This window comes from Heterodontus francisci, chromosome 29 (assembly GCF_036365525.1).
Source record: "Heterodontus francisci isolate sHetFra1 chromosome 29, sHetFra1.hap1, whole genome shotgun sequence".
Lineage (NCBI taxonomy): Eukaryota > Metazoa > Chordata > Chondrichthyes > Heterodontiformes > Heterodontidae > Heterodontus > Heterodontus francisci.
Window position 1 is genome coordinate 42,568,268 of NC_090399.1, and position 12,599 is coordinate 42,580,866.

General features: G+C 46.7%; 1 protein-coding gene across 1 annotated transcript in view; it reads left to right on the top strand.

Annotated features, from left to right (window-relative positions):
• The first annotated feature begins 9,258 nt into the window (after positions 1-9,258).
• Positions 9,259-12,599, top strand: part of LOC137345805 (neoverrucotoxin subunit beta-like) — a 108,585-nt gene continuing 105,244 nt past the window's right edge. The window contains exon 1 of the mRNA XM_068009054.1: positions 9,259-10,248. The gene's annotated coding sequence lies outside the window, so the exon portion shown is untranslated. The remainder of the gene's footprint in view (positions 10,249-12,599) is intronic.

A 12,599-nucleotide genomic window follows, 5' to 3' on the forward strand; every position in this document is an offset into this window, starting at 1 on the left:
TTGAACCCACTACCTCTCATGTAAAGCAACTGTTTTACCATTTGAGCTAATTCCCAGTCTCTGATGGCATCTTACTCGAACTTTCAGGAGCCCTTCAGCATCCACCTTCATGTTACTCTCTGACCAGCAGTGAAATCCTGCTTCGGGTTGACCCGCTGTCTGAACACATTAAATGCTTTGCTTGATCCGAGCAGCAGCAGGCGAGCACTGGCTGCACCGAAAGACACAATAATGATGGAAGAAGCCGAGAAGAGCCCGAACTTGAAGCAAGTGAGGTGACTGGAAACTAGCAGCTGCCCAGAGTGTGAGGGAGCAGTTGAGAGCCCTGTCTGACTGACAGAGACTTCTTTTGCTTTCAAGCGAGTGCTGAGTGGCAGGGACCCCATGACTGCATCTTGTTCTCCGACCGGTATTCAGTTTTGAATACTGGTGAGAATGTTGGTTTCTCGGGGGATTACAGGCAGAGCCAGGTTTATGGCACCATAGGTGGCTTAGCTGCACAGTGAGGGAGGGAGAGAAAGTGCAATTGAGGTAGGGGTTTGATAGTGAGGGGGAACAGACAGGCACTTCTGATGCAGACGTGACTCCAGGATGTTATGTTCCCTCCATGGTGCCAAGGTCCAGGATGTCACTGAGTGGCTGCAGGACATTCTGCGGGGGTGGGTGAACAGCCAAAGGTCATGGTCCTTATCAGTACCCATGACACAGACAAAAAGAGGGATGAGGTTCAAAAAGCAGAGTTTAGGTAGCTAGAAGAGAGATTGAAAAGCAAGACCTTGAAGGTAGTAATCTCCAGATTACTGCTACTGAGTACAGAAATAAGATAAAGCTGATGAATGCATGGCTGGAGAGATGGTGCAGGATAAAGGGCTTTAGATTCCTGGGGCATTGAACCTGGTTCTGGGGGAGATTGGACCTGTGCAAGCTGGATGAATTGCACCTCAACAGAACTAGGACCAATATCCTTGCAGGGGGTTTTGCTAGTGCTGTTGGGGAGCATTTAAACTAGCCTGGGAGGGGGATAGGAAACTGACAGCAGATTTGGAAGGGAAAGAAGAAAATGTGGAAATGGAAGACTGATAATGCTCGCAAGGCAAAGGAATAAAAAGCTGGAAGGTAGACAACAAGGGCGTTTGGCTGTACTCATTTTTGTGTTATAGTCTTTCTTGGATGTTTCTTGGATGTACTTTGCATCAGTATTCACCAAAGAGAGGGACTTGGTGGATGATGAGCCGAGGGAAGGGAGTGTAGATAGTCTCAGTCATGTCATTATCAAAAAGGAGGAGGTGTTGGGTGTCTTGCAAAGCATTAAGGTAGATAAGTCCCCAGGGCCTGATGGGATCTACCCCAGAATACTGAGGGAGGCAAGGGAAGAAATTGCTGGGGCCTTGACAGAAATCTTTGCATCCTCATTGGCTACAGGTGAGGTCCCAGAGGACTGGAGAATAGCCAATGTTGTTCCTTTGTTTAAGAAGGGTGGCAAGGATAATTCAGGAAATTATAGGCCGGTGAGCCTTACGTTAGTGGTAGGGAAATTATTAGAGAGGATTATTCGGGACAGGGTTTACTCCCATTTGGAAACAAATGAACTTATTAGCGAGAGACAGCATGGTTTTGTGAAGGGGAGGTCATGTCTCACTAATTTGATTGAGTTTTTTGAGGAAGTGACGAAGATGATTGATGAAGGAAGGGCAGTGGATGTTATCTATATGGACTTTAGTAAAGCCTTTGACAAGGTCCTACATGGCAGACTGGTACAAAAGATGAAGTCACACTGGATCAGAGGTGAGCTGGCAAGATGGATACAGAACTGGCTCAGTCACAGAAGACAGAGGGTATCAGTGGATGGGTGTTTTTCTGAATGGAGGGGTGTGACTAGTGGTCTTCCGCAGGGATCAGTGCTGGGACCTTTGCTGTTTGTAGTATATATAAATGATTTGGAGGAAAATGTAGCTGGTCTGATTAGTCAGTTTGCAGACGACACAAAGGTTGGTGGAGTTGCGGATAATGATGAGGATTGTCAGAGGACACAGCAGGATATAGATCGGTTGGAGACTTGGGCGGAGAAATGGCAGATGGAGTTTAATCCGGACAAATGTGAGGTAATGCATTTTGGAAGCACTAATGCAGGTGGGAGGTATACAGTAAATGGCAGAACCCTTAGCAGTATTGACAGGCAGAGAGATCTGGGCGTACAGGTCCACAGGTCACTGAAAGTGGCAACACAGGTGGATAAGGTAGTCAAGAAGGCATACGGCATGCTTGCCTTCATCAGTCGGGGCATAGAGTATAAAAATTGGCAAGTCATGTTGCAGCTGTACAGAACCTTAGTTAGGCCACATTTAGAATATTGCATGCAATTCTGGTCGCCACACTACCAGAAGGACGTGGAGGCTTTGGAGAGGGTACAGAGGAGGTTTACCAGGATGTTGCCTGGTCTGGAGGGCATTAACTATGAGGAGAGGTTGGATAATCTTGGATTGTTTTCACTGGAACGATGGAGGTGGAGGGGCGACATGATAGAGGTTTACAAAGTTATGAGCGACATGGACAGAGTGGATAGTCAGAAGCTTTTTCCCAGGGTGGAAGAGTCAGTTACTAGGGGACATAGGTTTAAGGTGAGAGGGGCAAAGTTTAGAGGGGATGTGCGAGGCACGTTTTTACACAGAGGGTGGTGAGTGCCTGGAACTTGCTGCCAGGGGAGGTGGTGGAAACAATACGATAGCGACGTTTAAGAGACATCTTGACAAATACATGAATAGGAAGGGAATCGAGGGATATGAGCCCCAGAAGTGCAGAAGGTGTTAGTTTAGGCAGGCATCAAGATCGGCGCAGGCTTGGAGGGCCGAATGGCCTGTTCCTGTGCTGTACTGTTCTTTGTTGTTTGTTCTTAGCCGTGTTGGCAAGACCAGCATTTGTTGCCCATCCCGAATTGCCCTTGAAGGTGATGAGTTGCCTTTTTGAACCACTGCAGTGCATCTGGTGCAGGTACTCTCTGTGCTGTTGGGGAGGGAGTTCCAGGAATTTGACCCAGTGACAGTGAAGGAATGGTGATATAGTTCCAAGTCAGGGTGGTGTGTGGCTTGGAGGGGAACTTGCAGGTGGTGGTGTTCCCATGCATCTTCTTTCCTTGTCCTTCTAGGTGGTAGAGGTTGTGGGTTGGGAAGGTGCTGTTGAAGGAGTCTTGGTGAATTGCTGCAGTGCATCTTGTAGATGGTACACACGACTGCCACTGTGTACCAGTGGTGGAGGGAGTGAATGTTTAAGGTGGTGGATGAAGTGCCGATCAAGAGGACTGCTTTGTCCTGGATGGTGTCGAGCTTCTTGAGTGTTGTTGGAGCTGCGTCCATCCAGGCAAGTGGAGAGTATTCCATCACACTCCTGACTTGTGCCTTGTAGATGCTGAACAGGCTTTGGGGAGCTGAGTTACTCACTGCAGAATTCCCAGTCTCTGACCTGCTCTTGTTGCCACAGTATTTATGGTCCAGTTCAATTTCTGGTCAATGGTAACCCCCAGGATGTTGCTCGTCGGGGTTTCAGCAATTGGTAATGCTGTTGAATGTCAAGGGGAGATGGTTACATTCTCTCTTGTTTGAGATAGAATTGGACAAATTAACCCATTGGGCTCAGGGGCAGAGCCACAATGGATTCTTTGTGTTTTTTTAAGCAGGTGACGGCAAGTTCCAAGGCCACATGAGAACTGATGCCACAGCAAGAGATCCAGCAGCTTTAAGAATTTAAAAACTTAATTGCAGACATCAAATGTCACAGCATCTTTATCAATGAGACAAAGTGCTTGAGAAGGAGAGATAGTTGCAAGCATTTCTGTCTTTAATGTAACAAATGCAATACCACCAAGTCTGGGCATAAGAAATTGGAATCAATAAACACAATGTAATTGATATGTGTGGTCATTTAAAGCACTCAAAGGGAAATTTATCTGATATTTAGGAGGACAATCAACGTTTTAGAAAATAAAAAAACAGAACAGTCTAAGTGGTTTGCTGTGTTGGATATTAGCAATGGGTTCTGGTCCATACTGCTGGCACAAGAGGGTCAATATAAATTTGCGTTTGCGTTCCAGGGACAACAGGACGTATGGCTCCCAGGGAAAGGCACAGATATTAAAAGAAAAGGTTTATTATTTGAGAATAGTGATAACACAGGGAAAGCGTGAGACGGAGCGGATGCGAGTACAGACAATCCTCAAACTCCCCTTACCACAAGATACTAAGGCTCTGAGATCATTTTTGGGCCTTGTCGGGTATCGCAGGAACCTTACTGATGGATTTGACTTAAAGCCAGCCCCTTTATATAAAATCCTGAAAAGAACTACTATGTGCCTGGCGGACAATTTAATCTGCTGAGTATTTCCAGCATTTCTTGTTTTTGTTTCAGATTTTCAGCATCTGCAGTATTTTGCTTTTATTTTAGTGGACAATTTAATCTACCAGGGGTGTCAGGTTTTGACAGCAAAGGCCCTCCAGGGACCTTTTGTGTCAAAATCATTGAGGGGTGTGCAAGGGAAGGAGACATAAACGTAGTTTAGTGAATGACGCAGCCACAGTCCTTAATATTAATGATATCATAGAAAAGGTAAAGGAGGTCCACGACATTTCAAATAATGAAAGTGTTTGTAGTACATATGGTCCGTGGATGTTAGAACAAACGAAGAAAAATTGGAGGCAAATTGATGCAGGACAGGTACCAGTTTGGATAAATTACACCCAGTTGGAGGAATTACCTAGTCATACATAATAACATTACCACGTGCCAACTCAGAAAACCTAAGATATGGAAAGGTCAGGAGTGTGTAAATACAGGATCTATGAGTATTGGAGTAGTATTGGGAATACCTGTAATTCTGAGAGATAAGTTAGGGATGCAATTACATGAAGTAGAAAATATAGGGGTGATAAGGGGAAAAGATTACATAAAATACCATGATATTTTACCCTACGTTATGGAAATTGGAAACGAGGTAGTTGGAACAACATTGTCTGAGTGTAGTCTGGAAAACCAGGTGGTCATATGTCCTCATCCTATATATAAAACGGCAGAATCAAAATGTGGGTTTAATGCCACTGTAAATTGCACCATGGAGACTAGGAAAGCATTGTCAGGGCTAACCCATGTGGCCTATATGGGAAAGGGGAGGTATTGCTTAACCACCACAGCGAAGGAGTACCAGTATGGACATAAACGGACTTGTCCGGTGAACAACAGTATGTTTCGTTACAACCCACGAATACCAACCAGAGTAGGGAAGATGGAGTTGGTAGATATACATAAACGAAAGAGAGAAACGAAACCTGTGACAAAGTATTAAGGAGGGTTTGACAAATTACCACCGGGAATATGAATATACTATTCAACTATTGTCCACACGCTTGGGTAAAGAGAGACAGCAGCTAGAAGTCATTGCTGTAGTATACTACAATCTGGAACAACAGTCGAAGATGCTACAAAATGAGATTGACGAGACAAACGATTCTACCTGGTGGAAGGACTTATGAAGTTGGGGGTCAAATGTGCAGATACACCCCTGGTTTAGAATTATCTCCCATGTCCTGATAGTGGTTTTGGGTATCAAGGCGTAATATGTGACATACTTAATTTGGAAACTTAGGAAATTAATTAGGCGATGTGAGAGGATGCATGAATACAGGATGGACAGCTACCTTAAAGACAATCAGTGTTCAAACTTGCTCTATAAAAGATAGACAATTAGTTATGCCACACGAGGGTGATTGTATAACCTATTCGTATATACTTTAAATTAATTAATGAATGGTCAACTTGCTCCAAGAATGAAATTGCAGCTGTATTGTGTTCGCACAATTGATTATGTAATCTTCTTCTTCTTTGGCCTCCTTATCTCGAGAGACAATGGGTAAGCGCCTGGAGGTGGTCAGTGGTCTGTGGAGCAGCGCCTGGAGTGGCTATAAAGGCCAATTCTAGAGTGACAGACTCTTCCACAGGTGCTGCAGAAAAATTTGTTTGTCGGGGCTGTTACACAGTTGGCTCTCCCCTTGTGCTTTTGTATTTTTTCCTGCCAACTGCTAAGTCTCTGCGACTCGCCACACCCCGCCTTTATGGCTGCCCGCCAGCTCTGGCGAACGCTGGCAACTGACTCCCACGACTTGTGGTCAATGTCACAGGACTTCATGTCGCGTTTGCAGACGTCTTTAAAGCGGAGACATGGACGGCCGATGGGTCTGATACCAGTGGCGAGCTCGCTGTACAATGCATCTTTGGGGATCCTGCCATCTTCCATGCGGCTCACATGGCCAAGCCATCTCAAGCGCTGCTGACTCAGTAGTGTGTATAAGCTGGGGAGGTTGGCCGCCTCGAGGACTTCTGTGTTGGAGATACGGTCCTGCCACCTGATGCCAAGTATTCTCCGGAGGCAGCGAAGAATTGAGACGTCGCTCTTGGCTGACATACATTGTCCAGGCCTCGCTGCCATAGAGCAAGGTACTGAGGGCACAGTCTTGATACACTCGGACTTTTGTGTTCCGTGTCAGTGCGCCATTTTCCCACACCCTCTTGGCCAGTCTGGACATAGCAGTGGAAGCCTTTCCCATGCGCTTGTTGATTTCTGCATCTAGAGACAGGTTACTGGTGATAGTTGAGCCTAGGTAGGTGAACTCTTGAACCACTTCCAGAGCGTGGTCGCCAATATTGATGGATGGAGCCTCACAGCTCCAGCGACCCGGGTTCAATTCTGGGTACTGCCTGTGCGGAGTTTGCAAGTTCTCCCTGTGTCTGCGTGGGTTTCCTCCGGGTGCTCCGGTTTCCTCCCACATGCCAAAGACTTGCAGGTTGATAGGTAAATTGGCCATTATAAATTGCCCCTAGTGTAGGTAGGTGGTAGGGAAATATAGGGACAGTTGGGGATGTGGTAGGAATATGGAATTAGTGTAGGATTAGTATAAATGGGTGGTTGTTGGTCAGCACAGACTCGGTGGGCCGAAGGGCCTGTTTCAGTGCTGTATCTCTAAAACTAAAAAACTAAAAACTAAGAACAATCTGCTGGACATTCCGCTTCTGTAAATTGCCTAGGCAACCACACTAAATTTAGAATAACAAGTGACGTATGCTCTGAAATGTATAAATGCTACCTCGCATTGTTTTAAACTTAACTCACATGTGACACTGTCAGTGGGACATGTGGTCCTGCGCAGTAGAATCAACTGAGTTCAGCTTGCAAGCAATAAAGAGTAATTGATTTTAAAATGGTGTCGAGACTTCTTGACCTATCCAGGTCTGAACCGATTCTTACAATCTCATCACCCAGACATGACACATTCCTAAGGAACTGTTAGTGTGAGAAATATACTGACCAGGCAAACCCACACCCCTTGTCCGAGGATGGCTCACCTCAGGTTCCACACTTCCCCTCTTTTGTCCTGAAAGGACAACTTCCAGTCCTCACTCAAGTTCTATGTTTGCTAGCCGCTGGGCTTCATCCTTCGTGGGGTCATGGTTCTTGAGAAGAGGGAGGAGATGGGTTGTTGGACTGCCACCAGGACCCTGGAGATTTTGTGACCGGCAAACGGAGTGGATGCAACAGAGGAAGAGTTGGATGACAACGTACAGGATGAGCTGCACAGACCCCCCCTTGTGCCGCCAGCAAGAAGTCAAGGGCCATTGTCGCTAGATATGATTTCAGGGATTCCAAACCTAGGCACATATTCACCTAACAGTAACTTGGCTACAGTAATAGCAGCACATAGTTGTATCCCATACATTTAGGCATTTGTATCATCACCATTGTTGCAAGATGGCTCCTGGGCTGTAAGCTCCCTAGGAAACTCCCTCGCTGTTCAACTCTATCCATGGCCATCTGCTCCCATTCCTCGTGTTTTCTCCCCCAATCTACCCTCTTAAACTGTTTAAACTCCCCGGGCTCTTTAATCAATTCATTTTAGCCCTAACTAAAAGCTAACAGTTAGTTTATGTTACCTGAGCCCACTGCCCTCCCCCAGCCATACCTGCTCTTTGTTTTATCAATGAAATTGATCACAGTCTGGATGAAACTGAAAAGTACAGCTGGTGATACTCTGATCTCCAATCCTGCTGTCTTCACTGGTGGGGGAGGGGGCTTCCTCTTTGAACAAGCTCCCAGATGGGGGGGCTCCATCTGTGCTGACCTCTGGCGGGGCAGCACTCCCTCTGTTGGCAGAAAGGCCATCCATAATGCATAATAACTTCTCCAATCTGTCTGCATAACTGAAATTCCCCATCCCTAGAACCATTCTTGTGAATCTTGTCTGTACTTTCTCCAATGTCCTCACACCTTTCCTCAAGTGCGGGACCCATAATTGGACACAATACTCCAGCTGAGGATGAACTATTGTCATATACAAGTTCAACATTACTTCCTTGCTCTTGTACTCTATGCCCCTATTAATAAAGCCCAGGATACTGTATGCTTTATGAACTACTCTCTCAACCTGTCCTGACACCTTCAATGACTTATGCACATATACACTTAGGTCCTTCTGCTCCTTTAGAGTTGTACCCTTTTGTTCTATCTTGTCTCTCCATGTTCTTCCTTCCAAAATGAATCACCACACATTTCTCTGCAATGAACTTCATCTACCACTTGTCTGCCCATTCCACCAACTTGTCTATATCCTTACACTATCCTCACAGTTCACAATGCTTCCAAGTTTTGTATCATCAGCAAACTTTGAAATGGTGCCCTGTACTCCAAGGTCGAGGTCATTAATGCAGATCAGGAAAAGCAAGGGTCCCAACACTAATCCCTGGGGAACTCCACTACAAACCTTCCTCCAGCCAGAAAGACTTCCAATAACCACTACTCTTTGTTTCCTGTCACTCAGCCAATTTCGTCTCGATGTTGCTAATAGTGGAGCAGACCTGAGGGGCTGCATTCCTCATGTACTTCCCTCTGTTACTTTCTGTGTCAAATTTTTATCCGTCCGAGCAACTGGTGATGAAACTAGCAATATTTCTTTGATTGGATAGTTCACGATATTTGTTCCTATCCCTGACTCAAATTGAAAAAAAGCCGAAATGTTAACTCTGCTTCTCTTTCCACAGATGCTGCCAGACCTGCAGAGTGGTTCCAGCATTTCTTGTCTTCATTTCTGACTCAAACTGTCTGAGACTATTCCGCCCGGAGCCTGATGATTCACAGTCTGTTTTAATTCTGATTGGTTTGATGCTATGTTAACGTCCAATCAGTCTGGAGCAGTCTGAATAATTGGCAACAGGGTTTAATATCATCGGTGCAGGGCACAGCTCACAGACTGAGAGACACAGTATCGGTACAGGACACAGCTCACAGACTGAGTGACACAGTATCGGTACAGGACACAGCTCACAGACTGAGTGACACAGTATCGGTACAGGACACAGCTCACAGACTGAGAGACACAGTATCGGTACAGGACACAGCTCACAGACTGAGAGACACAGTATCGGTACAGGACACAGCTCACAGACTGAGTGACACAGTATCGGTACAGGACACAGCTCACAGACTGAGTGACACAGTATCGGTACAGGACACAGCTCACAGACTGAGAGACACAGTATCGGTGCAGGACACAGCTCACAGACTGAGACACAGTATCAGTACAGGCACAGCTCACAGACTGAGAGACACAGTATCGGTGCAGGGCACAGCTCACAGACTGAGAGACACAGTATCGGTACAGGACACAGCTCACAGACTGAGTGACACAGTATCGGTACAGGACACAGCTCACAGACTGAGAGACACAGTATCAGTACAGGGCACAGCTCACAGACTGAGAGACACAGTATCAGTACAGGACACAGCTCACAGACTGAGAGACACAGTATCAGTACAGGGCACAGCTCACAGACTGAGAGACACAGCATCAGTACAGGACACAGCTCACAGACTGAGAGGCACAGCATCAGTACAGGACACAGCTCACAGACTGAGACACAGTATCAGTACAGGCACAGCTCACAGACTGAGAGACACAGTATCGGTACAGGACACAGCTCACAGACTGAGTGACACAGTATCAGTACAGGACACAGCTCACAGACTGAGAGACACAGTATCGGTACAGGACACAGCTCACAGACTGAGTGACACAGTATCGGTACAGGACACAGCTCACAGACTGAGTGACACAGTATCGGTACAGGACACAGCTCACAGACTGAAAGTGGAAGTCTTGCGGAGGGTTTGGTTTTTCACTGGGTGTGCTTATCACATCCTATAATTTGCAGCTACAGGTATGGTTTAGTTGTGTGTTTTTTTTTTACTGAATGCACTGTATATTTTGGGTGTCATCTTTATTTGTGAATGTACGGTATATTTCTGTGTATAGTTTTTTTTTAACCAGTGGTTTAATACTGGGTGTTGGAACAGGGTTGTTGGGTGAATGTTGGAAAGGCTGGGCATTGGACTGTGGTGGAAGAAGTTCTTTCAGGGTTTTCATTGCCCTGAAATACTGTTCAAACTGCTGACTTTACACTTTGCCCTGTGGACTATGGGCCCTGACAATATTCCAGCAATAGTACTGAAGACCTGTGCTCCAGAAGTTTCCACGCCCCTAACCAAGCTGTTCCAGTACAGCTGCAACACTGGCATCTACCCTGCAATATGGAAAATTGCCCTGTACACACAAAGCAGGACAAGTGCAACCTGGCCAATTACGGCCTCATCAGTCTACTCTCGATCATCAGTAAAGTGATGGAAGGTGTCATCGATAGTGCTATCAAGCGGCAGTCGCTTAGCAATAATCTGCTCAGTGACACTCAGTTTGTGTTCTGCCAGTGACTGTGAACTCCTAACCTTACTCCAGCCTTGGTTCAAACATGGACAGAAGGGCTGAACTCAAGAAGAGAAGTGAGTGACTGCCTTTGAAATCAAGACAGCATTTTACCAAATATGGCATCAAGGAGACTGAGCAAAACGGAAGTCAGTGGGAATCTGGCGAAACTCTCCACTGGTTGGAACTGTACCCAGCACAAAGGAAGATTGTTGTGGCTGTTGGAGGTCCATAATCTCAGTCTCAGAAGACCACTGCAGGAGTTTCTCCAAAGTAGTGTCCTAGGCCCAACCATCTTCAGCTGCTTCATCAATGACCTCCCTTCAATCATAAGGTCAGAAGTGGGGATGTTCGCTGATGATTGCACAATGTTCAGCACCATTCGCAACTCCTCAGATACTGAAGCAGTCTGTGTAGAAATGCAGCAAGACCTGGACAATATCCAGGCTTGGGCTGATAGGTGGCAAGTAACATTCGCGCCACACAAGTGCCAGGCAATGACCACCTCCAACAAGAGAGAATCTAACCACCACTCCTTGACTGAATCCCCCACTATCAACATCCTGGGGGTTACCATTGACCAGAAACTAAACTGGAGTAGCCACAAATGAAGGGCCCGGGATCGGCGGATCCCCGAGTTGGAGATTCCTGGCGTCAGCGACTCACATCGACAACGGCTTCTTCCCTGAGGTAAAATCCGAAAGCGCGATTAAAGATCCGAGAGTGGCCATCTTTGGGAGGGGCTGCAAGGTCGCAGTGCTGCTGGTCAAAGTGTGGGCTTTGGCGTATGTCAGGCTTCAGTGACGAGGGTGAGTATTGACCAGGTAAGGCTTGGTTTTTTCATTCCCAATTTCTGTCTTTTAAGCCAGAAGTAAAGCGACGGGTGGAAATGGCAGTCGGTGGGGTAATATGCTCCTCCTGTGAAATGTGGGAGATCAGGGAGAAGTCAAATGTCCCTGACGACTATGTTTGTAGGAAGTGTGTCCAGCTGTGGCTCCTTTCAGATCGGTTGGAGCAGCAGTTGGACTCACTGAGGAGCATACAGGAGTCAGAAAGTATCAGAGAGTTTCAGGGAGGTGGTCACACTGCAGGTTCAGCCAGATAGATGGGTGACCACCAGGAGGGGCAGGCAGGTAGTGCAGGAGTCCCCTGTGGCTAGTCCCCTCAATAACAAGTTTGCTGTTTTGGATACTGTTGGGGGGGAATGGTCTCTCACGGGAAAGCAGCAGCAGCAACCAGGTCAATGGCACCACGACTGGCTCTGTTGTACAGCAGGGAAGGTCAAAGTGTAGGCGAGCGGTAGTGATAGGAGACTCAATAGTCAGGGGCACAGATATGCGTTTCTGTGGCCAGGAGCGACAATCCAGGATGGTGTGTTGTCTTCCTGGTTCCAGGGTCAAGAATGTCTCTGAGTGGGCACAGGGCATTCTGAAAGGGGAGGGTGAGCAGCCAGAGGTCATGGTCCATATTGGTACTAACGACATAGGCAGGAAGAGAGATGAGGTCCTGCAAAGTGAATATCGGAGTTAGGCAGAAGATTAAAAAGCAGGACCTCTAGGGTTGTAATCTCAGGATTACTCCCTGTGCCACGTGCTAGTGAGGGTAGGAATAGCAGGATAAGGCAAATGAATGCGTGGCTGAAGAGCTGGTGCAGGTGGGATGGCTTCAACTACTTGGACCATTGGGATCTTTACTGGTGCAGAGGTGACCTGCACAAGAGGGACGGGTTGCATCTGAACTGGAAGGGGACCAATATCCTTGCGGGGAGGTTTGCTGGTACTGCTCAGGAGGGTTTAAACTAGTCTTGCAGGG